The sequence below is a fragment of the Grammomys surdaster genome, unplaced genomic scaffold, assembly GCF_004785775.1.
Source record: "Grammomys surdaster isolate TR1022 unplaced genomic scaffold, NIH_TR_1.0 371, whole genome shotgun sequence".
NCBI classification, from domain to species: domain Eukaryota; kingdom Metazoa; phylum Chordata; class Mammalia; order Rodentia; family Muridae; genus Grammomys; species Grammomys surdaster.
Window position 1 is genome coordinate 6,609,339 of NW_021604790.1, and position 25,180 is coordinate 6,634,518.

A 25,180-nucleotide genomic window follows, 5' to 3' on the forward strand; every position below is an offset into this window, starting at 1 on the left:
TTTCTGGCTTACTTTTATCTAATTTCTGGGATGTCTGAGAGTCCTCTAACTCATGTTAGCACCTTTATCTGGAGATTCTTGGACTATTGGACAGGGCACTTAATATCTGAGATAGTCCAAACACATCTAAGGGCCCCTCCAGTTTTAAAGACCAATTATATCTCTGTTTGTTTGTTTGTTTGTTTGTTTGTTTGTTTGAGACAGGATTTCTCTGTGTAGTCCTGGCTGTCCTGGAACTCACTCTGTAGACCAGGCTGGCCTCGAGCTCAGAAATCCACCTGCCTCTGCCTCCCAAGTGCTGGGATTAAAGGTGTGTGCCTCCACCACCCGGCCCAATTATGTCTCTTATGGCCAACTCTGATGTCATCACGGCTTATCCTAGCTAAGGTGAACCTTTTAAAGAAGGATGTAAAGCCTTCTCAACAGCTAAATATTTTTTCACAGCTATTTCAAGGAAAATATTATTATGCTTGTCCCTTAGCTGCTAGTACCAACTGCAGTAACCAAATCCAGTATTGGTGCCTGTCCTAGGGATGTGAAACTTGGGACCCTGCTTTGGGGATTAATGGAGCCACCCAACCTCTGTTAATGACTCCTGCACACAGTCCCAGACTTGTAACCCTATTATAATACTAGTTAAAGCATGGGACCATCCACAGACTTATGGTGTCTGGGATGCAAGAAGAACCTGGGGATGCAGATTATAGAGGAGGGTGTTGATGCCATTCACAGTATAATACTCCCAGGTAAAACTCTTGTCTTTCCTATGGGATCCTTACAGGACCATCTGTTAGCCCACACCACTTACCCTATATGGAATGGGTCTCAATGATAAGCAATGCTACTTCTCCAAGCCAAGCTAACACATGATCCAGACTACCTATCTCCCCCTTAATCCTACCAATGCTAACCTCACAGCTGATTGTTGGCTGTGTCTGAACCCTAAGCCGCCTTTTTACATAAGGTGGAGCCTCCTGGATGAGCCATCCTTTCAAGATGCTTCGATCAGTTCCCCTGACTGATAAGACAATCTGCTCCCGAGAGACTTCCCTTACTCTAGGGGACATCCAGGGAAACACCACTTGCTTTCACTTCCATAACTACCTCTTAAATAAGACCCTGTCTTCGCTGACATGTAGAAGCCCTGATGTATATATGGTCCAGGAGTCCTCCCACTCTCACAGCTTAAGCAACCCCCACCATTGGCTGCCCCTCAGGGATCCTGGTTTGCTTGCACCACTGGACTATACCATTACATATCTACTGGCCTCCTCATCAATATTAATAGCCCTGAACTTTATATGTTAGTATGGATTATCCCACAGGTATACTATTATGACGGCCCTTTGGGGAGAGAACATTTAGCAAGCCTTCTTGGAGCTCTACATCAAAGAGCAGCATCCTATCCTTGTCCCCAAGCTGGTGGGACTGGTCACAGCTGGCTCTACTGCCCAGAGAACAGCTGCTTTAATCACTAGCCAAACCAATTACCATCACTGATGCTGTTGAAAAGGACCTCCTCCGCCTTCTGGCAGCAACCTCGTATCTGGAACAACAGGTAGACTCCAAAGGAGAAAAGGATCAGACTTACTGCTCCTAAAAGATAGGGGCAGTGGCTATGTGCCGCCTTGGGGGCAGTGGGTATGTGCCACTTTGGGTAAATCATGCTGTTTCTCTGCCAATCATTTAGGTGTTATCAAAAACACCCTACGAGAGCTAAGAACAAGCCTCACTGAGAAACAAGAAAGGCAGCAATCATACCTTTGGTTTGTTATACTTTTCAGTTGGTCCTCCCCGACCCCACCTCCATTAACTACGTTGGTATCAGTCATAGCTGGACCGTTACTGATACTTTTGCTGCTGTTAATACTTTGATTTGCCTTATCCTGGCTAGATCCTCTAAGATTAAGCTGATGGTGCCCAGATATCAATATTTTCCCTCTACACTAGCCCTAGAGGATGACCAGAGTAGATCAAGGGTTTATGGAGTTTCAACTCGGGGGTGGGGGTGGGGGATGAAGAACCCAGAGTAACTCCAAGCATTACTCTGTCACCCTCATTTTACTAAGAACCTCAAGCCTTCTTTTCACTTACAGTAAAACCACCTGGCCTGTACTAACCCCATAAAAGTTGAGATACAACCGCTGCCTTAGAGTAGTTTCGGGCTCATACTGTAAAAAGGCACATCTTTTTTTTTTTTTTTTTGTTTTTGTTTTTGTTTTTTCGAGACAGGGTTTCTCTGTGTAGTCATGGCTGTCCTGGAACTCACTCTGTAGACCAGGCTAGCCTCGAACTCAGAAATCCACCTCCCGAGTGCTGGGATTAAAGGCGTAAGGCACATCATATTGTACAAAGTCCCAGCCCAGGACTAACCCTCTAAGAATTTCTTCTTCATTGTCCCCTGAACATCCACTTGTGATTTTATGCTTCAAAGAGAGACTTGTTCCCACTTTCTCAGGGTCGTGGCTGTGCGCTCCGAGCCTGACCTCAACCCTAACTGGATAGCATTTTCCCTCGGTGAATAAAGTTGTTTTTGGTTTATTTCTGACTTTGGTGGTCTTTTCTCATTATTTGCATGCTCCCCGTGACTCCAACCATTGTCCACTGAACTATGTCCCAGCCTGAGTCTTGATGCTTAAAGGCAGTAGGTGGAGGCAGCTCTTGTTACTATAGCAACCATGAAGCTATTAACAGCCAAACTAACTTCTGTTTTTTTGTCCTCTGCCTCCCTTCTTTCTCTCTCCTTTCTGTGTCTTACAAAGGGAAATTTGGTAAAATAAGAGGAAGCCTCTAATTGGTTTGTCTCAAGTTTAGAGAGCAGTTTGCCCTGCCAGGAACAGCTCGGGAGAAAATGGCTGTGGTTATCTAGAGGTCAGCTGGAGAGACTTGGGTACAAACAGTGACTCTGGTTGAAGGGACGGGCAGTCACTAGCTTATCACCTGGTTTTGATCCAGATGTTTAAGTTGGCCATCGAGCAAATGCTAAATCTACCGAGAAGGACAAGCTGACAAACATAGATTGTGTTCTCTAGCCACGCCTCCCCACAAGTCCTCTATGACAAGGTTGAGGAGGTAGTTCAGGGACAAGGCCCTTGCATGGAAGATACAAGGACCTAGGCTCCCTCCTGGGAGGGGAAAGAAAGGAGGGAGGGGGAAAGCAAAAGAAAGGAAGAGAAGATGGAAGGAAGGAAGGAAGGAAAGAAAGAAGGAAGGAAGGAAGGAAGGAAGGAAGGAAGGAAGGAAGGAAAGAAGAGAAAAGAAACTGAACCATTAGCCTAAACCCAGAGTCTCTTCAAGCTTCTGGCTTTGAGCCCTTTGGCCTCAGGGGAGCAGGGCTTGAGAAGGCTGAAGAGTTTTACTTCCCAGCAAGTAAGCCCCAGCAGCTGCTTGTGCACAGGGACTAAGTCCCAAATCTGCAGCTTTTACTTAAGGTAGGGACAGGAGGGTCAGGAGTTGAGGGCCACCCTCTGCTACTTTAGAGGCCAGCCTAAAATACAGGAGACCCTATCTCAATACATACTTCACACCAAACAATGGCTAGTGTTTTGCTAATTGCCCAGGAAAAGCTGGAAGGCATTTCTAAAACCTGGATGGCTAGACTGTAATAAGAACTGGAGAAAAGAAGAAAGCAGAATTCAAGAGATCAGGGCACAGAGTAATGGTCGGCTTTATACTGTCCTTTTACAAGCTTAGCCCTGTTTTGCAAACAGCTCTGAGCATTTTTAAAAAACAAAGATTTATTTATTTTATGTATATAAGTATGCTGTTGTTGTTTTCAGACACACCAGAAGAAGGCATCAGATCCCATTACAGATGGTTATGAGCCACCATGTGATTGCTAAGAATTGAACTCAGGACCTTTGGAAGAGCAGCTGGTGCTCTTAACTGCTGAACCATCTCTCCATCCCCAGCTGTGAGAATTTAAGAGGGAAAAAATGGTCCATTAAGATATCAAGAAAGCAGGGCAGTGGTGGTGCACACCTTTAATCCCAGCACTTGGGAGGCAGAGGCAGGCAGATTTCTGAGTTCAAGGCCAGCCTGGTCTACAGAGTGAGTTCCAGTTCTAGGACTACACAGAGAAACCCTGTCTCAAAAAAAAAAAAAAATCAAGAAACATGTTAGGCTGGCCTGGGACATATAACCACACCACACCTTGTCACTAAAAATAAAATCAAGGCTGGGACATGGCTTAGTTGGCAGAATTTGCGCCTCACAATGTCCTGGGTTCCATCCCTGGCCCTGCATAAACTGGGCATAGTGCCTTCAATCTGTGACATCAGCATTCAGCTTATCACAGAACCATGAGGTCCTGAGTTTGATTCCCAGCACCCACATAAAAAATGGAGCAGAGCTGGGGAGGCAGAGGCACATTGTGTGACAAGAATTCTCCTGGGGAGTCTCTACACACACATACATCTACTTGCTCCAAATGGGGAGCCCACAACAGACCAAAGTCCACCTTGGTGAACCATGGGTTTTACTAGATTTTTTTGACAGGAATATGGGTAAGGAGTTACTTAAAACAGCAGAAACGACTCAAAGATAGCTCTTTAATCAAAGAGCTCACCCCAGGATGGGTGATAGCTTGGAACCTGGAACACAGTGCACAGCCTGCAGGTAGTTCATGAGGCTGGAGCCTGTCCTTTCCAAGTGACTTGATTAGTCTAAACCTTTTCCAGGCAGCTTGACTGGCTTCTGCTATCTCTGGGCAGCTGCTGTGGTCTCAAGTCTTCCCTGAAGCTTGGCTTGTCTGAGAGTGACTCTCAGCAGTCTTCAATTGTTTAATCTGACAGGTAAATCTGATCAGTTTCAGGGACTTCCTGAAGCTGTTTTGTGTCTATTTCCTTCCTGCTTAAGGAGTTTCCCTGCAGAAAACAAGAACAGCTCATTCAAAGGAAACTGCTACACATCAGACAGGAAGAGCCTTGGGCTTTGCTTCCAGCCTGCCTAGCTATTGTCTCTCTCCCATTCAACGTTTTTTTTTGTTTTTGTTTTGTGTTTTGTTTTGTTTTTCAGACAGGGTTTCTCTGTGTAGTCCTGGCTGTCCTGGAACTCACTCTGTAGACCAGGCTGGCCTCGAACTCAGAAATCTGCCTGCCTCTGCCTCCCAAGTGCTGGGACTAAAGGCGTGCGCCACGACCACCCAGCTCAACATATTTTTTGATGGCTCCCATGAAGAATTTTTGCTGTTGTTGTTTTGTTTGTGAGAAGATCTCATGTAGTCCAGGCTGGACTCAATCTCACAGCAACCCTCCTGTCTCAGCCTTCTAAGTGCCAAGATTGCAAGCATGTTCCAACATGCCAATTTACAGAAGACTTTAACTGCTGCAGCTCAGGCATAGGGCATGATTCCCACTGCCAGAAAGGAGGGAAAGAATCACAGATCTGACAGCTCTCTAGGAGATTTCCTCAGAAAACATGACCCACTCCTTCTCACATCCCCCACCCACGGCCTTTAGCAAAGGCTGCACTGCTTTCTCCTGATTGACTATGGCATGGTGCTTCTGTCAACTCAAACGGCAAGCATCCCTGCCCCTGACACTGTCTAAACCACCCAGCACAGGCTACGTATTTACAATTGACTCTCACAGGTTTAGGAACTGCAGCGGATAGTTTGGAAACTTTGTGCACCGTGGACCCTCCCCCTGGTCCCAGGCCCTTCATCCTCAGTGCATGGCACTTTTCTGGGTCATTTTAGTTCTGAGTCAGAGCACCATTCAGATGCTTCAAGGAGGAAGGGTGGAGATCTCAGACCCTGTGTGCATAGGGCATAAGAATTTCCTGGTCTTTTGTGTCAAGTATGATATGGGGCTGCAAACAGGCAGGGGAGATAGCTTTACTTTTTAAGTGAATCTATAAATAACCTACCTTACATATCTACTTGCCACTTAAGGTCTGAAGATTTATCTTCATCTCAGGAGCACGGAAAGGAGCCAAGCTCCTGGACCCACGTCTCCCTCATGCTCCGGCTCACTGGATGAAAGATTGTTCTGTACAAGGCCAGCGTGGGTAAGAAAAGTCATCAAGGGAAGCCAGGAATGAAACCCAGCTAATCAAGTGTGTGTCTGGTATTTTTGAAGCCCTGGGTTTGATCCCCAAACAAATGGAGCAGAGTAGATTATGCTGGTAATTTTAGCACTCAGAAGTCAGAGGTAATAGGATCAGAAGTTGAACTCTAGGCTAGCCCAGACTACATGAGACAAACACTCTCTCTCTCTGTGTGTGTGTGTGTGTGTGTGTGTGTGTGTGTGTGTTTGTGACAGAGAGAGAGACAGAGACAGAGACAGACAGACAGAGAGACAGAGAGAGAGACAGAGATGGACAGACAGAGAAGGAGGGGAGAGGTCTTCAGAGAGCTAGGCAATTTCAAGCCTTATCCTTTTTCCTTAACTTTAAGTCAAATTAACAAGTATCAGAAAGATTTGTGGAAAATTTTGTATTAGATCAAAAACATTCTTGGTAGCCTGGAATAAAAGCTGGGCACTGTCAAGTACCTAGTACAGGGGGGCGTGCACTTGCCAGGTACAATGTAAACGTAGAAGTCAGAGGTCGACATGAAAGAGATGGTTCTTTCCTATCGTGTGGGGCCTGGGACTGAACTCAGATTGTTGGTCTTGGTGGCAAAGTGCCTTCCCATGGAGCCATCTCACCAGCCCTCAAGTTCTCTCTCATAGAGTGAGTCTATAGATTATCTGTGCCTTCTACTTGTCTTTGAATACTTTATGTCTCCCTAGATTGTAGAACTCTGGCAGTGACATACATGACTGATGTTCAGAAAAACATGACTTCTACAGGATGAGGATGGTACAGCTTATCACCCCTACTCATATGAAATGATTTGACATTCATTAAGCAAAGCCATTTCAATGTCTTTCATGGAAAATACCTTCAGATGAATTAATCTGTTAGTCTATCATCTGGCTAATCATACATGCATATATATTAGTTTGTTATTTGTTTTATTTTTGAGACAGGGTCTCACTCTGTAGCCCAGGTGAACCCAAAACTCTCTGTGTAGCTCAGGATAGCTTTGAAGTTATAGTAATCCTCCTACCTCAGTCTAGCCAGTGCTAGGATGTGTGTGTGTGTGTGTGTGTGTGTGTATGTGTGTATATGATTATATGATTATATATATATTCTTCTGATTCTCCTTTCAGGGATTTGTAGAATTTCACTGATTGCTTTAGTTGGTAAGAAAATAAAATATATGATAATTGTTTATTTTATATGTGTTTGAGATTGTGACTTTTGAGAATTATCCTTTAACATAAGACTACTAAGGACCTTTTGTTTCACACATAATATTGAGGCAGGGTCTAGATATATAGCCCAGGCTGGCCACAAATGTTCTGGATCATTCTGCCTCTTCTTCCAGAGTGTTGGCTTTACAGGTACATCACCATGCCCACCTCAACTATTATTGTTAGCATTATTTATTTCCTTCCTTCCTCCCTCCCTCCTTCCCTCTCCTTTCTCCCTGCTTAGTGTATAGGCATCTCTTCTCACAGATACCAACAGGCGCCCTGAGACACTGTGTGTTGCTAGAGCCAGGGAACATTACCCAGGAAGTGAGTTATTATCAAAGGTGGCATTGGTGCCACGCCCTGCTCCCACTCCCCTTCCCTGTCTCCTGGCCGAAAGCTTATGTCCTGAAAGGAGGATAAGGCTCCACTTCTGCAATGGAGGCTCCAACAGACCCCCAAAATGCTGTTGCCTCTCTGTCTGCGATGTGAGTAACCCTTCTAATGAACTTAATCCCCAGAATTCCACCTCGGGGTCTCGAACCACCTGAACCACCCTCCCCTCTCCAAAACCTAGCTATTGGATCTCTGAATCCCCTGCCGGGCCTCCTACCTCTGGGATTTCAGGATCCATATTCTCAAACCCCAACTTGACTGCCTTAAAAAATTTTTTTTATGTATCTGTTTATTTTGATCGTGTTTAATCGGGTAATGAAGCTATGAAGAAACAGGAAGCCGTGAGACAGCTGCATAGAACAGAGTGGCCCCCCCTCGCCCATCACCTCCCGCTTTCCCAAGAGAAAGGAACCTCTCAGAGAGACCAGTGCACTTATCCTGAGCACCCGCAGCTGACCCACAGTTGAGTGTCTTAGACCATAGAGTTAGTTGGAACTCCTGCTGGCTGACTCCAGCCCTGAGTCCTCTGTGGGTCTGAAAAGAAGAAAATCATTTCAGACATCTTGAAATGCCACAAAATAGAAAAAACATTGGCCTAGAACATCACCGAGGGGGTCAAAGTCTGAAAATATCCAAACACACTAAATATGAAATACTTAGTTCCCGGGGTTACTCTAGGATGTAATTCTTCACTCCGTTCTATACAGCTGTCTGGCTGCTTCCTGTTTCTTCACAGCCTCATTACCCGATTAAACACAATCAAAATAAATAGGTACACTAAAAAACATTTTTTTAAAGGGCAGCCAAGGTGGGGTTTGAGAATATGTACAGGAAAAGGTGCTTGTGGACAGCCGTGTGAGTCACGTGACTCAGGACGAAGCCAGGAGCCACGTGAGCACGGCTAAAACTGGGGTGGAAAAATATGCCAGGTCTCAGGGAGAACCCTCTCAGATGTTCAGTGCCTACTCTATTAGAGCTCTTTAAAAATAGAACAGTCGTTGGGGCTGGCAGGATGGCTCAGTGGGTAAAGGCATCTGCTGCCGGGACTAAGAACCTGAGTTCAATCCCTGGGACCCACATGATGAGCAAAACAAACTCAAACAAGTATCCTCTGACCTATATGTGTGTGCATGTCTATTCGTGTGTACATGTGCTCGTGCACACACATACACACATGCACACACGTGCACACACACGCACACACACACACACACACACACTATACATGAGTGGTCACAGCAAAGGGGTTTTCAGTTTCAGCTTTCTTGAGAATGTAAATGCTTCTCGGTGGGTGGATGAGTAATAAATGTCAGCACACCCAGGCTACAAGATGTTAATCTATGAGGGAAAGGGACCAAGTTTAGATCCACACAACTTGGGTGAATTTCCAGGGGTTATTCAGAGAAAAACAAAAACCAAACAAACAAAAAGCTAATCTCTCGCCCCAGATATGATCCAATTTATGAAACATTTTTGAAACATCAAAAATAAATCTTGGGCTTGAGAGATGGCCAGCGGCTAAGAGCACTGGCTGCTCTTCTAGAGGTCCTGAGTTCCCAGCAACCACATGGTGGCTCACAACTCTCTGTAATGGGATCTGATACCCTCTTCTGGTGTGTCTGAAGACAGCTACAGTCTACTCACATATATAAAATAAATCTTAAAAAAAAAAGAAAGAAAGAAAAAAAAGAAATCTGCAGAGAGAGGATAGATCACAGGTTGAGCACCCCTAATCCAGAGTGTAGAAGCCCAAAATGCTCCAAAATTGGAAACTCTTTTTCCATGGTATGGAATCCACAATGCAAATCTTTGTTCCCTGCACAAAAGTACTTAAAATACAGTATAAAATGAACTGTGGGTTAAGTATATAAGCTATAAAGTGAATGAATGACATTTGTCCTGTCTTGACAATATCTCATCTGTATACAACATATGTGAAATACTAATCCAGGATCTGAAAAAAATAAATTGGAAAATCTAAAGTACTTTGGGTCCTAAGCATCTTGGATATGGATATACACAGCCCATAATAGCAGCAGACATTAGGACTGGGCGCCAGGAGGAGGTGGGGTGATCCCCAGAGACAGGTAAGGGACTCTTGTGCTTTGTAATGGTTCAATGGCTTTTTTTCCCCTTCAGTATTGTTTTTTTAAAAAAACAGTATTATCACCGGGCAGTGGTGGTGCACGCCTTTAGTCCCAGCACTTGGGAGGCAGAGGAAGACAGATTTCTGAGTTTGAGGCCAGCCTGGTCTACAGAGTGAGTTCCAGGATAGCCAGGGCTATACAGAGAAACCCTGTCTTCAAAACAAAACAAACAAAACAACAACAACAACAACAAAAAAGACGATATTTTAAACAGAGACAATGAAATATTCCTGTTCACTTGCAGTGAGCAGTACAGAGGGGCTAACCCTTTGTCCTGTTTCCTCAGCAGTAATGTTCAGTATAGGCAGTCATGGTAGCACGTGCTTGCAGAGGCAGAAGGAGGAAGACTGACATGAACTCAAGGCTAGCTAGCTCCACGTAGTACCCGGTCTTAAACATCACAAGGTGGACATTCCCATGAATTCTATCCAGAGATCTGACTCTTCCTAGTATGTGTACCTGTGTTCTTTGTGTCTGCCTGTGGGTGATATTCTGTGTAGCTCTGTTACCTATATAGATTCCTGTACCAGAAAACCTGGCAACTGGAATTTGATTCCCACAGTGCATGTGAAGGTAGAAGGAGAGAATTGCCTCCACTAAGTTGTCCTCGACCTCCGTGTATATGAAGTGGCATTCATATGCCTGAATATCATATGCACACACAAGGTTAAAAATAAATTTATTTTATATACTTTTGAGACAGGGTCTCACCATGTAGCCTTGGTTGGCCTGGAACTTTCGATAGAGAATACACTGGCCTAGAACTCACAGAGATCCACAAAGCTCAGTCTCCTGAGTACTGGGATCAAAGGTATTTGCCATCATACCTGGCTGATAATACTTTGTTGTTGTTGTTGTTGTTTTGAGACAGGGTTTCTCTGTGTAGCCCTGGCTGTCCTGGAACTCACTCTGTAGACCAGGCTGGCCTCAAACTCAGAAATCTGCCTGCCTCTGCCTCCCAAGTGCTGGGACTAAAGGCGTGCGCCACCACCGCCCAGCAAAAATATCCTCTTTTTAAAGGGGAGGAAGGCAGACTCTTGTCTTTGGAGAATGTAAGTGCTGAGGCCAGTGTTGTTGGGGTATCACAGCATCTGGGGACTCCCATGATCTTCAGCTCTGTAGGACTTTGTGAGACCTGTCAGGCTGTGGAGCATAGTGTGGAAGTCCCCTGCTTCCGCTGGTCCCTAAGCACTCAGAGTAGCAGCATCCTCTGGGCCAGAAGAGGTGAAGTAGGCTGTGTTAAAGACCTTATCACCAGCCAGGCTGTGGTGGCGCACGCCTTTAGTCACAGCACTTGGGAGGCAGAGGCAGGCAGATTTCTGAGTTCGAGGCCAGCCTGGTCTACAGAGTGAGTTCCAGGACAGCCAGGGCTATACAGAGAAACCCTGTCTGGAAAAACAAAACAAAAACAAAAAAAAAGAAAGAAAAGAAAAAGACCTTAGGACTTGGTGATGTGAGTGGCCAGTGACTGCCATGCCTGGCAGAGGGTTGAAATATCCTAACTAAAGGGTTTCCATCATTGTCTCTGGGATCCTCTTAGTTCTTGCCCAGTGACCTTTTGTCCCCAAATCTGGCACAGGTATATGAAGCACTCATCTGCAGCTTTAAATGGAGAACAGATTCCTACTGTAGCACCCATACTGAGCCTTTGACTGCACAAAGGGCCTTGACATTTCAGTCCTCAGCTACCTGAGAACTGTAGATCCATTTTTAACCCCCTGACTCCAGAGGCCCCCTGAAGGAAGGAGAAGGCTGGGCCACTGAGGCTGTATTGTTCTGTGCCAGCATTGTTCAGGTCCTCGCTGACCCAGAAGGTCCCTGGAGCCCAGGGGAATCCAGCCCGATTGTTTTTCCCAAGCTCGGATCCTTCAGGTGTGAGTGGCAGTCCTGAGGCCACGTAGGTTACTGTGGCATTTCTGCAGCAGGAAAAAGGAAGGAACTGTGACCTGCGCTGCTGTGGCATCAACAATGCATCCCCAGCAGCAGCGGCAGGGACAGCGGAAGAGAGCTCCGTTTCCATAGTGATAAATCACCGGGAAGGGAGCTAGCTCCAGGATTTTTCCCTTCTCTGGGATCCCTGGAGGCGCCAGGGTGTTTGGAGGCCTGGGCCGCTAAGGCCTGTGTCTGGGTCTTCAGAAACACAAGTCCAACATGGCCTGGCATGGAAGCACCTACAATCCCAGAATTCCTGACACTGAGGCAGGAGAATTACTCGATTTTGACTGAGCCACATAAGGAGTTCCAGTCCAGCCGGGACTACAGAGAGCAAGATCGATCTTATCTCAAAACAACAAAAAGCCGGAGGGACGACTCAGTGGATAAAGAGTAGCTGCAGCCAAGTCTGAGGACCTGAGTTCGATTCCCGGTATCCACATGGCAGAAGGTGGGAAGGAGAGACCCAATGCCAGCAAGCTGTCCTGACCACACCAGGATGCTATGTAATGCATGCCTCTACACAGACAGACCGACAGACAGACAGATGCACACATGAGCGCACATAGACACACGTTTTAGGGTGTTTGTTTTGCTTTGTTTTGTTTTCCAGGTAGGGCCTCACTATATAGCTCTGGCTGTTCTGGGACTCACTCTGTAGACCAGGCTGGCCTCAAACTTACAGAGATAGGACTGGCTTTCCCTCTTAAGCTCTGGAATTAAAGGCGTGTGCCACCACTGCCCAACTTCAAACATGCTATTTTTAATGCCAAAAAGGAAAGAAAAAGGTCCTATCCCAGCTGTTGTGTTTATAAAAAAAGATAATGAGAAAAGGGATATGTTTTGGTAGATGTGTTAGGTAAGGTGTGGGGGAAGGGGCTGCCTCCGTGGGCCCATGCTGAGACATCCCTTGCCCCTGAGAGACCAGTCACACGATTGCATCCTATAGAATAGAGTTTATTCAGGGCATGGGGAGGGGAGTTGAGAAGGTATTAGAGGCAGAGAGAGGGAGAGAGAGAGAGAGAGAGAGAGAGAGAGAGAGAGAGAGAGAGAGAGAAAGAAGAAGAAGAAGAAGAAGCAGCAGCAGCAGAGGCCAACCATGAGAAAGGGGGGAGAGAGAGAGAGAGTAAAGAAGCAGAGGCCAACCATGAGAAAGGGGGGAAGGGAATGGGGGGAGAGAGAGGAAGGGGCGAGGGGACAGAGCAGGAGCAAGAAGGCAAGAGCAAGAGAGAGTTGAGGGGGCAAGCAGCCGCTTTTATAGTGAGTCAGGCACACCTGGCTGTTGCCAGGTAACTGTGGACCTGAGCTTAAACAAAATGCTAACACCAGCCCTGACCCAGAACTCAGCAGGCTGGCCTCAGTCTCACAGAGCTCTGCCTGCCTCTTCCTCTTCACCAGTCACAGTGATAGGATCAAAGGTGTCCACCACCATGGCCAGCTTGTTTATTCCCGCTGTTGTTGCTTTAAAGCAGAAGTCAGAGGTCTGAGAGATGCTTCAGCTGGCAGAGGTGTGGGTCTGGTAACCTGAATTCCACCCCAGAATCAAACTAAGGGTAGAAATTGAGAACGATGCCACAAAGCTGCCTGCTGACCTCTACACGATCACCAAGGCACACGCCTGTATACATACTCCAGGCATCCACACACCACGACAATAATTTTAAAAGATAATTTAAAAAGCAAGAGTCAGCTGTGTGTAGTGGTGCACGTTCATAACCCCACCACTTGAGAGTCTGAGGTAGGAGGGCTGGAGGGATGGCTCAGCAGTTAAGAACATTTCTGCTCTCTCAGGGGGGCCTGGGTTTGTGACTCCATAGGACACCTGGCATGCACATGGTCCATGGACATACATGCTGGCAAAATGACACTCAAATTAACTAAGCGCATAAATATTAAATGAGGAGGAGGGGTCATCTTTATGAGTACTCCCTGGTCAAGATGCTTCGACTTTCTTTTTCATTTGATACAGGGGTTCTCTGTGTAGCCCTGGCTGTCCTAGAACTTGCTGTACAGACCAGGGGCCATGCTTTGACTCGTAATGGGTGTTTAGCAAAGGTGTCCCATGGCTGGTTACACTTTGGCCCCTGAGCACAGTGCTAGGCACATTATCCCCAATATTTCCTTTGGATATATGTCCCTTTAATACTGGCCCAGACAACAAAAGAGCAACATTTTGTCAGAGTAGCATGTGGTGGGCTCAAATGGCCCTTCTGAGTGTCTGCCATCCCCTCCCTTCCTGCCTGCCCTGGCTGGAACTGGGAGAGATCCCACCTTCAGTTCTAGGCCACCAGGCTCACCCTGACCACAGCTATGGAAGGAACATCAAGAGATCAAAATAATCTACCCACGTACAACCCAGAGGCCAGCAGGCAAACTCCACCCAGGGCAGCCTTCCCCCTGGCCTCACTTAAAAATGAAATCAAATTCCACATACAAATGATTTAGCCAGTTGTGCAACAGCCAGTTCTCAACACTGAAGAATAGTTATCTCCGCTGGGCATGGTGGTACTCGGGAGGCAGAGGCAGGAGGATCTCTGTGAGTTCCAGGTCAGCCTGCTCTACAGAATGAGTTCCAGGATAGCCAGAGCTACACAGAGAAATCCTGTCTCCAAAACAAACAAATAAATAAACATCCTCCCAAAACCCCACAAACCAAACACATATAACAAAACAAAACAAACCTGGGCTTTGGGAGAGGGGGCAAATGGACAAGGGGAGACTTCTGGGGTGATGGAAAGTTTCTGAGACTGAATTGGGGTGACAGTTGCAAGCTGCATATATTTACAACATACAGAGTCCTCAGACTTAGTAAATAAAGATAGAGGAGACTCAGCTAAACTTGAGTTTTGGATAACAAGACGTAGTTTTAAGCCATGGCTGTAGACCTGTGCCTGTGATCTAAGCTACTCGACTGACTGTCACAGGAAAAGCCCGAGTTGGGGCTGACGGGTTACAGAGTCCAAAGCAATTGTAGGCACATACTGACACCCTGTTTCAAGTTCAAATTGAAATGGGGATTGGGGTGTAGTAGTGCAGGACTTGCCTGGCATTCTTGAGGCTCTAAGTTTAATCTTCAGCTCTGGAGGGTGGGGGACAGGAAATATATTTGTAAGTGTTCCTCAGAATAGGAAACTCAGCTCTGGAGAGCTGGCTGGGTGGTTAAGAGCACTTGCTACTTTCTATCCATTCTCAGAACCTACATACTAAAATTCCAATTCCAGGGCATCCAACACCCTCTTCTGGCCCCCAAGGCACTTGTATGCATGTGATGTACTTACAGACACTCCACATTAAAGCAAAGATACAAGCCTTTTTTAAAAAATAGAAAAATACAAGCCAGATGGTGGTGGCTCACGCCTTTTAAATCCCAATACTCTGGAGGCAGAGGCAAGTGGAGCTCTATAAGTTTGAGGATAGCTTTGTTAGCATTGGAAGTGGCTTTATGATCAGCCTCCTAGCGACGACATCATCCATAGGCTACAAGGACCCTCTTGCGTCTGTTGCCATGGGAACCACCATACACTCCCAGCATGTGTGTCATTATTATCTGGTATCTATGTCACAGCCCGAATAAAAGACAGAGGCCCCGACCCCTTGCCTTCTTTTCTGGCCTGGCTTGATCTGTCCGGAAACGAGCTGCCTTCTAACAAACAAGGTTGGTCTACAGTGCGAAAACCAAAAAAAAAAAAAAAAAGGAAAGAAAAAGTCAAAACCGGACAATAGAAAACAAAGGTGGATGGTGAGGCGCCATCGCAGAACTTTTAAAATTACAGAAATTTGACAATGGCGCCATCTAATGGAAGATTAGAAAATTGAACACAAAACCCTCCCTAAATCTGAAACATTTCTTACAACTCTTTTTGTTTTGTTTTGTTTTGTTGTTGTTGTTTTGTTTTGTTTTGTTTTGTTTTTCGAGACAGAGTTTCTCTGTATAGCCCAGGCTGGCCACTCAGAAATCCACCTGCCTCTGCCCACCATACCATAGCTTATCTTAAATACTTCTCTCTCTCTCTCTCTCTCTCTCTCTCTCTCTCTCTCACACACACACACACACACACACACACACACACACACACACACACACACAAACACACACTCCAGTGCCTCACATAGTCCAGGCTGGCTCATATTCACTGTGTAGCCAAAGATGATTTTGAACTTCTGATCCCCCTGCCTCCATCTTCTGGGTGCAGAGATTATAAGCATGTACCCACCCCTCATAACCGTTTTATGCAGTGTTAGAGATTAAACTTGGGGCTTTGCACATGCTAGGCAAGCATTTGTCAATTTGACTACATCTCCAGTGTCTAGACCCCTAATTTGCTGTTGGGGCTGATGCTGTCAGAGGCTACTTGCTCCAGGTTGGGTTGAGGACAGGTGACCTTGTTCAGGAGCCTAGGAAGTCCACACACACCACAGCAATAAAAGCCAGCTCTTGTGCTGCAGTGTGATACAAACCCAGGGTCCCTGACATCAACAAGTGTGGAACTCAGCTGAAATCCCTGTGTTTGTTTAAGTCCTGCCTCAGCCTGTCTGACTTCCTACTCTCTGCCTTGGTCACTCCTTTAACAAATCACATTCTGAAGAATACATTGCAAGCTACGCTGCCCAGGAGCCTGACCTCAGACAACTGGCTGTGAACTCCACAGATTCGATGTCTTCATCCTCTGATGATGTAATTAAAGATTCGAATCACACATTTCTGAAAGTGATTTCCTGATAAGCTTTTTTTCTTTTTTTCAAAAGATTTATTTACTTTTATTTTATGCACATCGGTGTTTTGCCTGCATGTGTGTTTATGCATCATGTGCAGAACTTATGGAGGCCAGAAGAGGGCGTGAGAGTCCCTGGATTTAGAGTTATGAATGTTTTCAAGACGTTACGGGAGTGCTAGGAATTAAATCTAGGTCCGTTTGAAGGGCAGTCAGTGGCTTTATCCATTAAGGCACCTCTCCATTTAACCATTAAGCCAAGCCTTTTCTTTTAAAAAAAAAATGTATTTGTTGATTTGTGGAGGCCTCTGGGGGCCCCAAGAGATACCAGCTTGGAATCCTGCCTCACCAATCTCTTCCCAGTCTGGTTAGCCTAGAGCATAGCCAGAAGAGGTGAGTTGGGAGCATGGTCCCCTGACCTCCAGTGTCTGGCTCTGGGCTCGCCCTTCAGTACCGAGGAGCCATGTGGGACCCCCAAGAGCATTCTGCTTCCTTGTGAAGGACTGCAGAAACCCCAAGAACTACCAGCTGGGAACATTGCCCCACCAATTCCTTGTCAGTAGGATCCACCTGAGGCACAGCCAGCAAAGTCAGGTCCCCTGACCTCCATTGTCTGTTTCATGTCTTCCCCCACCTTCCTGAGAAGCCATGCCGCCATCAGGATCATCCAGTCAATTCCAGGGGAAACCAGATGCTTAAAGGATAGCCTAAGAACACGATCAATTAGACCCAGAACAATGTGGCACCACCAGAACCCGGCTAGCATGTTCTAGCAAGCCCTGGATATCCTAATAAAAATGAAGCATGAGAAGATGATCTGAAATCTAATCTTACAGAGACAGTAGAGGCTTTTAAAGAGGAAGCGAATACATTCCTTAAAGAAATACAGGAGAATACATTCAAACAGGTAGAGTTATTAAAAGAGGGAGCAAATAAACATAAAAAAATACAGGAAAATTCAATCAAATGGGTGAAGGATATGAATAAAACTGACCAAGACCTGAAAAGGAAAATTGGAGCATTAAAGAAAACACAAACTGAGGCAATCCTGGAGATGGAAAACCTAGGAAAGAGAACAGGAACTAGAGACACAAGCATCACCAACAGAATACAAGAGATGGAAGAGAGAATCTCAGATGCAGAAGATACCACAGAAGAAATTGACACCTTGGTTAAAGAAGATGCAAAATTTTTAAAGTTCATGACAGAAAACATCCAGGAAATTTGGGACACTATGAAATGACTAAACCTAAAAATAATAGGAATAGAAGAAGGACAAGATTCCCAGAACAAAGGCCCAGAAAACATCTTCGACAAGAAAATTTCCTAACCTAAAGAAAGAGATGCCTATAAATGTACATGAAGCTTACAGAACACCAAACATTGGAGCAGAAAAGAAAATCTTCCTGCCACAAAGTAATCAAAACATTAAATGTGCCGGGTGGTGGTGGCGCACGCCTTTAGTCCCAGCACTTGGGAGGCAGAGGCAGGCAGATTTCTGAGTTCGAGACCAGCCTGGTCTACAGAGTGAGTTCCAGGACAGCCAGGGCTATACAGAGAAACCCTGTCTCGAAAAACAAAAAACAGAACAAAAAAACATTAAACGTACAGAACAAAGAAAGACTATTAAAAGCTGAAAGGAAAACTAAAACTAACAAATAAAGGCAGACCTATCAGACTTACATCCAACTTCTTTTTTTTTTTTTTTTTTTTGGTTTTTCGAGTCAGAGTTTCTCTGTGTAGCCCTGGCTGTCCTGGAACTCACTCTGTAGACCAGGCAGGCCTTGAACTCAGAAATCCGCCTGTCTCTGCCTCCCAAGTGCTGGGACTAAAGGCGTGTGCTACCACCACCAGGCCTACATCCAACTTTTTAACAGAGACTCTAAAAGCTGGAGAGGCCTGGGCAGATGTCTTGCAGACACTAAGAGACACAGATGCCAACTGTCAACCCTAACTATTATGCCCAGCAAAACTTTCAATCACCATAGATGGAAAAACCAAGATATTCCATGACAAAACCAGATCTAAACAATATCTTTCTACCAATTCATCCCTATAGAGGATAATAGAAGGAAAACTCAAACACAAGGATGGTAATTACACCCAAGAAAACACAAGAAATTAATTATCTCACAGCAAAACCCAAAAAAGAGAAACACATACATACACACGACTACTACTGCTACCACCACCACCAACGTCAAAATAACAGGCTAACAGTCATTGGTTATTAATATCTCTCAATACCAATGGACTTAATTCCCTAATAAAAAGACACAGCCTAACAGAATGGATTTGTAAATAGAATTCATCATTCTGCTATATACAAAAAACATATCTCGCCGGGCAGTGGTGGTGCATGCCTTTAGTCCCAGCACTTGGGAGGCAGAGGCAGGCAGATCTCTGAGTTCGAGGCCACCCTGGTCTACAGAGTGAGTTCCAGGACAGCCAGAACTACACAGAGAAACTCTGTCTTGAAAAAAAAAAAAAAACATATCTCAGAAACAAAGATAGATATTTGTCTCAGAGAAAAGGGCTGGAAGAAGGTTTTGCAAGCAAATGGACTTAAAAAACAAGCTGGAGTAGCTATTCCATTATCTAATAAAATAGACTTTAAAACAAAATTAGTCAAAAGATGTGGAGAGTTTTTTGGAGCTGCTTGGTAGGAATTTGACATTGGACCAGAATAAGGAAGTGGGCTTCAGGCAGGAATCTGACATTGGGCCAGGACAAGAAAGTGAGTTCAGGCAGGAATCTGATTTTAGGCTAGAACAAAGAAGTAGGCTTCAGGCATTAATAAGACTTTGGGCTAAGACAGGGAAGTAGGCTCAGATATTTTGGTCATCCTGATAAACCCTTAGAAACAGTGATCACAGGAGTGATCACGGGTCTTTGTTTATTGCCTTGCTTGTTCCTTGACTATTTGAATCTATTCTATTGCTTGTTCCTCAACCTGGAACTGACTTAAATACTTGCATGTAATTAAAATGGTATAAGCTGGGCAGTGGTGGCGCACTCCTTTGATCCCAGCACTTGGGAGGCAGAGGCAGGTGGTTTTCTGAGTTCCAGGCCAGCCTGGTCTACAGAGTTGCGGGACAGCCCGGGCTATACAGAGAAACCCTGTCTCGAAAAACCAAAAAAAAAACAAACAAACGAACAAGAAAGTTCATAGCACTAAATGCCTTCATAAAGAAGTTAGAGCACTTGGGAGGCAGAGGCAGGCGGATTTCTGAGTTCCAGGCCAGCCTGGTCTACAGAGTGAATTCTAGGACAGCCAGGGCTATACAGGGAAACCCTGTCTCGTAAAAACCAAAAGAGGGCTGGAGAAATGGCTCAGCAGTTAGGAGCACTGACTGCTCTTCCAGAGGTCCTGAGTTCAATTCCCAGCAACCATGTGGTGGCTCACAACCATCTGTAATGGAATCCAATGCCCTCTTCTGGTGTGTCTGAAGACAGCTACAGTGTACTTAACATAAAACAAATAAATAAATCTTTAAAAAAAAGAAAAAAAGAAAAAAGCCAAAAGAAAAAAAAAAGAAGAAGTTAGAGAATTCTCATACTAATAAATTAAAAATATACCTGAAAGGCTCTAGGGAAAAAAAAATAACCGAAACACATCCAAAAGAAGTAGATGGTAGGAGATAATGAAATTCAGGGCTGAAACTGTTCAATTAAAAACAAAAGGAACTCCGGGCAGTGGTGGCGCACACCTTTAATCTCAGCACTTGGGAGGCAGAGGCAGGCGGATTTCTGAGTTCGAGAGTTCGAGACTAGCCTGGTCTACAGAGTGAGTTCCAGGACAGCCAGGGCTACACAGAGAAACCCTGTCTCGAAAAACCAAAAAAAAAAAAACCAAAAAAAACAAAACCCAACCCCCCCCCCCAAAAAAAAATAAAGGAACAATGCAAAGAATCAACAAAACCAAGAGCTGATTCTTTGAGAAAATCAACAAGATAGACAAATGCTTAACCACACTAACTAAAAGGCAGGGAGACAGTACCCAAACTACAACAATCAGAAATAATCTACACAGAGAAACCTTGTCTCGAAAAACCAAAAAAATAAAAAATAAAAAAATAATAAAATAAAAAGGGAGACATAACAACGGGCACTGAGGAAATTCAAAGAATCACCAGGTCTTACTTCAAAAGCCTGTACTCCCAAAACTGGAAAATCTAAAAGAAATGGATCATTCTGTAACAGATACTAAGTACCGAAGTTAAATCAAGATCAGATAAACTATTAACAGCCCTATAATCCCTAAGGAAATAGAAGCAGTCATTCAAAGTCTCCCAACAAAAAAAAAAAAAAAAAAAAAAGCCCAGGCTTTAGTGAAGAATTCTCCCAAACTTTCAAAGAAGAGCTAATGCTCTTCAAACTATTCCACACAATGAAAACAGAAGGAACACTGCGAAACTCATTCTATGAGGCCAGAGTCACCCTGATAGCTAAACCACACAAAGACTTAACAAAGAAAGAGAATTGCAGACCAATTTCCCTTATGAACATTGATGCAAAAATACTTAATAAAATACTTGCAAACCAAACCCAAGAACACATCAAACACATCATCATTAAATTTTTTATATATATTGAACTATATACGTATATGTCTTTACTGTCTGTTAAGTATTTCCCATAATGCTTCTGCAGAATAACTAGAGACTTCCTAAAGACTGAATGAGGTCATCAATAGAGGTTTGTCACTCAGCAGAGAGGACCCCTCGGCTGTATCCTGTTATGTTTATTGCTGTCTCTCATAGCTGTATGGTACAGCATCATGAACCCTGAAGCCTTGAACTTAGCATGAGTTTTGGCCTAAGGGGATGTGTTAGGTCCAAGGATGAACTTCTCTTTTGCAAAGCCATTCTTCACCTCAGATTTATCATCCCATCTCTGACAAGCATCTGCCTTTTTTGTGGGGCCTAGCAATGTTTTTTAGGCACCTTACCAATGTTTGTCAACAGCTGTGGGCAGCATTTTCCCTGATGCCATCTGCGGTTTCTGTGTGACATCATCTGTCAGCAAACTTCCTGCTGGTTTCCAAACTTACGAATGCCCAGAAATGGCATCTTTTCATACAAAGTCTCAGACCCAGCACTTCCCTCTGCCCAAGCAAGACAGACTGGGTCAACCTGTGGGAAGGAGTCAAATGAAATTCTACCAGGTGTGATGGCTCATGCCTCTAGCACTCAGGAGGCAGAGGCAGGTGGATCTCTGTGAGTTCCAGACCAGCCTTGTCCATAGAGCAGGTTCCAAGACAGTCAGAGCTACATAGTGAGACTCAGTCTCAAAACAAGTAAACAAGCAACATCAGAACAGGGCTGGAGAGACAGCTCAGGGGTTAAGAGCACCGGACACTCTTACAGAAGTTTGATCCCCAGCACCCAGATGACAGTTTAAAACTATTTATAACTGCAGTCCCAGGAGATCTGAAGTCTTTTTTTGTTTGTTTGTTTGTTTGTTTGTTTGTTTTTGTTTTTCGAAACAGGGTTTCTCTGTATAGCCCGGGCTGTCCTGGAACTCACTCTGTAGACCAGGCTGGCCTCGAACTCAGAAATCCGCCTGCCTCTGCCTCCCAAGTGCTGGGATTAAAGGCGTGCGCCACCACCGCCCAGCGAGATCTGAAGTCTTAAGGTACTAGGCATGCATACATATTGTGCACAGACCTACATCCAGGCAGACCACCCATACATATAAAATAATAATGCCTAGAATAATACATTTACATAGAAATGTCTTCAAACCTTCAACTCCATTTCGACTATAGATGAAAATTATCCCCTTTTTTAAAATCTATGTTAGCATTTATTTATGAACATCAGCTGCATCTACATTAAATATAAAATTATATCCATACACATAGTACATTTTTAAAAGGCAACCTCACTGACATGTCATAAATGATATATGATCAAGAAACACAGTCTATTTTTATTTTTATCAATCGGAGTGATTTTATTTTACATCCAAAATGACAAATTAATAATAAAATATATTACTGCCCATGTAATCTACTAACCTCCCATATTTTATATCATTTTACAATACAGAGATAACATTTTAATAGATATGACAAGATACATCATTATTATTATTTGGTTTTTTGAGACAGGGTTTCTCTGTATAGCCTTTGCTGTCCTGAAACTCACTCTGTAGACCAGTCTGGCCTCGAACTCAGACATCTGCCTGCCTCTGCCTCCCAAGTGCTGGGATTAAAGATGTGTGCCACCAGATAAGATATATTATAACAATAATTATTCTTTAGGATTTCAGAAAACATGGCTTATGTACCAGGATTACAATATGATACAATGTCTTTATCAGATATCTCTAAACTGACTTCCATGTAAGTCTGAGAGTTCTGAAATCTCAGTACATACAAAGGCCTAATTCTATTCTTTCAGTAGTCAATGTTCTGATGTTTAGTAGTCCATCAGTCACTATCTGTTTCTGACTAGAGCAGTGTGTCTTAACGAGGAACGGAGAGACAAACAGGGTCACAGATCTGTATGGTCTCATCCCAGGAGCAGTCAGCTACCTCAGTGGGGCTCTGGAAACTTTGGTCTAAGTCACAAGTAAACCCTGTGTGATGCTCTACTGTTTCCAGAAGAGGATCAGGCTTTGAAAAATTCCAGAATCTTACAGTGAAATCATAGGAACAAGAGGCCAGCACAGAGGCATGAAACAGTGAAAATTTCACCCTCCTAATAGCATACACGTGACAGAGAAGTTCAAATACAGGCTGTCACACATTCCTTAAGTCCCAGCCTCTCAAGCTACAGTCAATCGCGCCTGTCACCACCAAATTCTCATTGTATTTATACCAGTCACGACTCAGTGTTTCTGTCTGATGTGCTGGATTACAATTCAGACTCCAGTAGTCTTCACATCCCAAATCCTCAAAGTCTGATCACCTGAGGCAAAACAACCAGGGATGCGGGGAGACCAGATTGTGCTGTAAACAACACTCTCATGGCCTCTTAAGGTACACAGAGAATTTCCAACAGTTGGATCCCACACTTTGACAGTTTGATCCCATGAGCCAGACACTACAGGTTGTTCAGCTCTGGTCTGGCTCCAAACAATACTATACACCTAAGTGTGTGGACTTTGGACTTTAGACTTGGAGAGGCCCTGTGGCTTTGTCAGTGTCCCAGAGCTTCAGTGAGCCATCATTGCTACAGGTGACAAGGACATGTTCATTGTTTTCACTCCAGGTAACATCAATGACAAGCTGTCATTCCAGTCAAAGCGTCTAAAAATCTGGAGTCCAGACTCATTTTCATCCAATACTAATTGGATTCCAATGCCCGTGATGCTGTAGTATTGGCCTCTCCACCCCTGCACAGACACAGTCTCTCAGTAGGAGTATACCGCCATGGCTCCCTGAGAGAACTTGAGAAGAATCATCCCTTAAAAATAAAACTCATAGGGCTTTTCCGTCAAACTTTTTTCTTTTTTGTAATTTAATGAACAGTCAGTTGTCTGTGTCTGTCTGGATTTTAGACAGGATCTTGCTATGTAGCCCAGGTTGGCCAGGAGCTAGCCTAGTCTTGAACTTCCAACTTTCTGCCCCATCTTTCTAGCACTGGGATTATAGGTCTTTGCCATCTGGACTAGCTGTACCCCATCACTTCTCTCTCCCACTTCCTCCTTTTTCTTTTTTTTGTCAGACAGTCTCATGTACCCCAGGCTGGCCTCAGATTCAATATACAGCTGGTGGTCTTAAACTGTTGACCCTCTTGCCTCTGCCTCCTGATCTCTGGGATTACAAGTATGTGCCACTGCAGCCAGCTCATGTTCTCTTGCTTTATTTAGTGAAGGAAACAGCCATCACAGCATGAGGCGAGCGGCCCTAATCTGAAAAATTCAGCACCCAAAATGTTCACAAATCCACAACTTCCTCAGCACATACACAACAAGGGAGAAATTCCACCCATTCGTCAATCTGAAGGAGAAAGAGATTCCCTCAGTTGAGGTTCCCTCCTTCCAAGTGACTCTCATTTGTGTCAAGTTGACTTGAAAAACAAAAACAAAAACAAAAACAAAAACAAAAACAAAACAAAATCCCCAAGCAGCCCATTTCCCATGCACAGCCAGATTCCCCCACTAGGATGCTAACATTAACATGTGTGTGGCTGTGACTCCAGCCGGCTCCATTAAGGTGACCCTCAGGTTTCCTTGTATGTCATGGAGACAGAGGGTCTCACAGAGAGCAGCCTGGTGTGACTTACCTCCCGAGGTGTGAGGAGCTGAAAGCAGTGTTGCTGAAATTCCGGTCTGAACACGCTGACCTGAGAGTAGTGTCCCAAGGGACTCTCTGAATCCCTCCTTCGATTATCTTCAGGCTGTGTGTATGGATGTGCCTTATACCTCTGGAACCTCTAGTTCACCTCATAGGCAGCTAGGAAGTGTGTGTGTGTGTGTGTTAACGTTAACCCCATTGGGTAAGAGTAAGAACACTATCACAATTTTTGAGCCAAAATTGAAGCAAGCAATATTGACTAAGACAATGAGCCCTGGTCAGATCCATCCTCGAGATTCTCAGAGTATGTCACCAAAGTACATTAATCAGAAGTTTATAAAGAAAGGCAAACCCACAAGGCTACACATACTTTCTGCCTTTGTCCAATCGGGGGCAAGCATACATCCTGACATACTCTCCGCTTAAGTACCTCCAGCCTACATGTGATCAAGCATATCCTGTGCAGTTGGGGTAACCAAGCTTGTTTAAAGAATTGAAAACAAG

The 25,180-nt window shown here is 44.6% G+C and overlaps 1 protein-coding gene and 1 pseudogene across 1 annotated transcript in view; both read right to left on the minus strand.

Annotated features, from left to right (window-relative positions):
* Positions 1–24,998, minus strand: part of Pecam1 (platelet and endothelial cell adhesion molecule 1) — a 101,072-nt gene extending 76,074 nt beyond the window's left edge. Inside the window, exon 1 of the mRNA XM_028780362.1 lies at positions 24,666–24,998. The gene's annotated coding sequence lies outside the window, so the exon portion shown is untranslated. The remainder of the gene's footprint in view (positions 1–24,665) is intronic.
* LOC114632094 lies at positions 22,660–23,811 on the minus strand (annotated as a pseudogene).
* Positions 24,999–25,180: the final 182 nt, after the last annotated feature.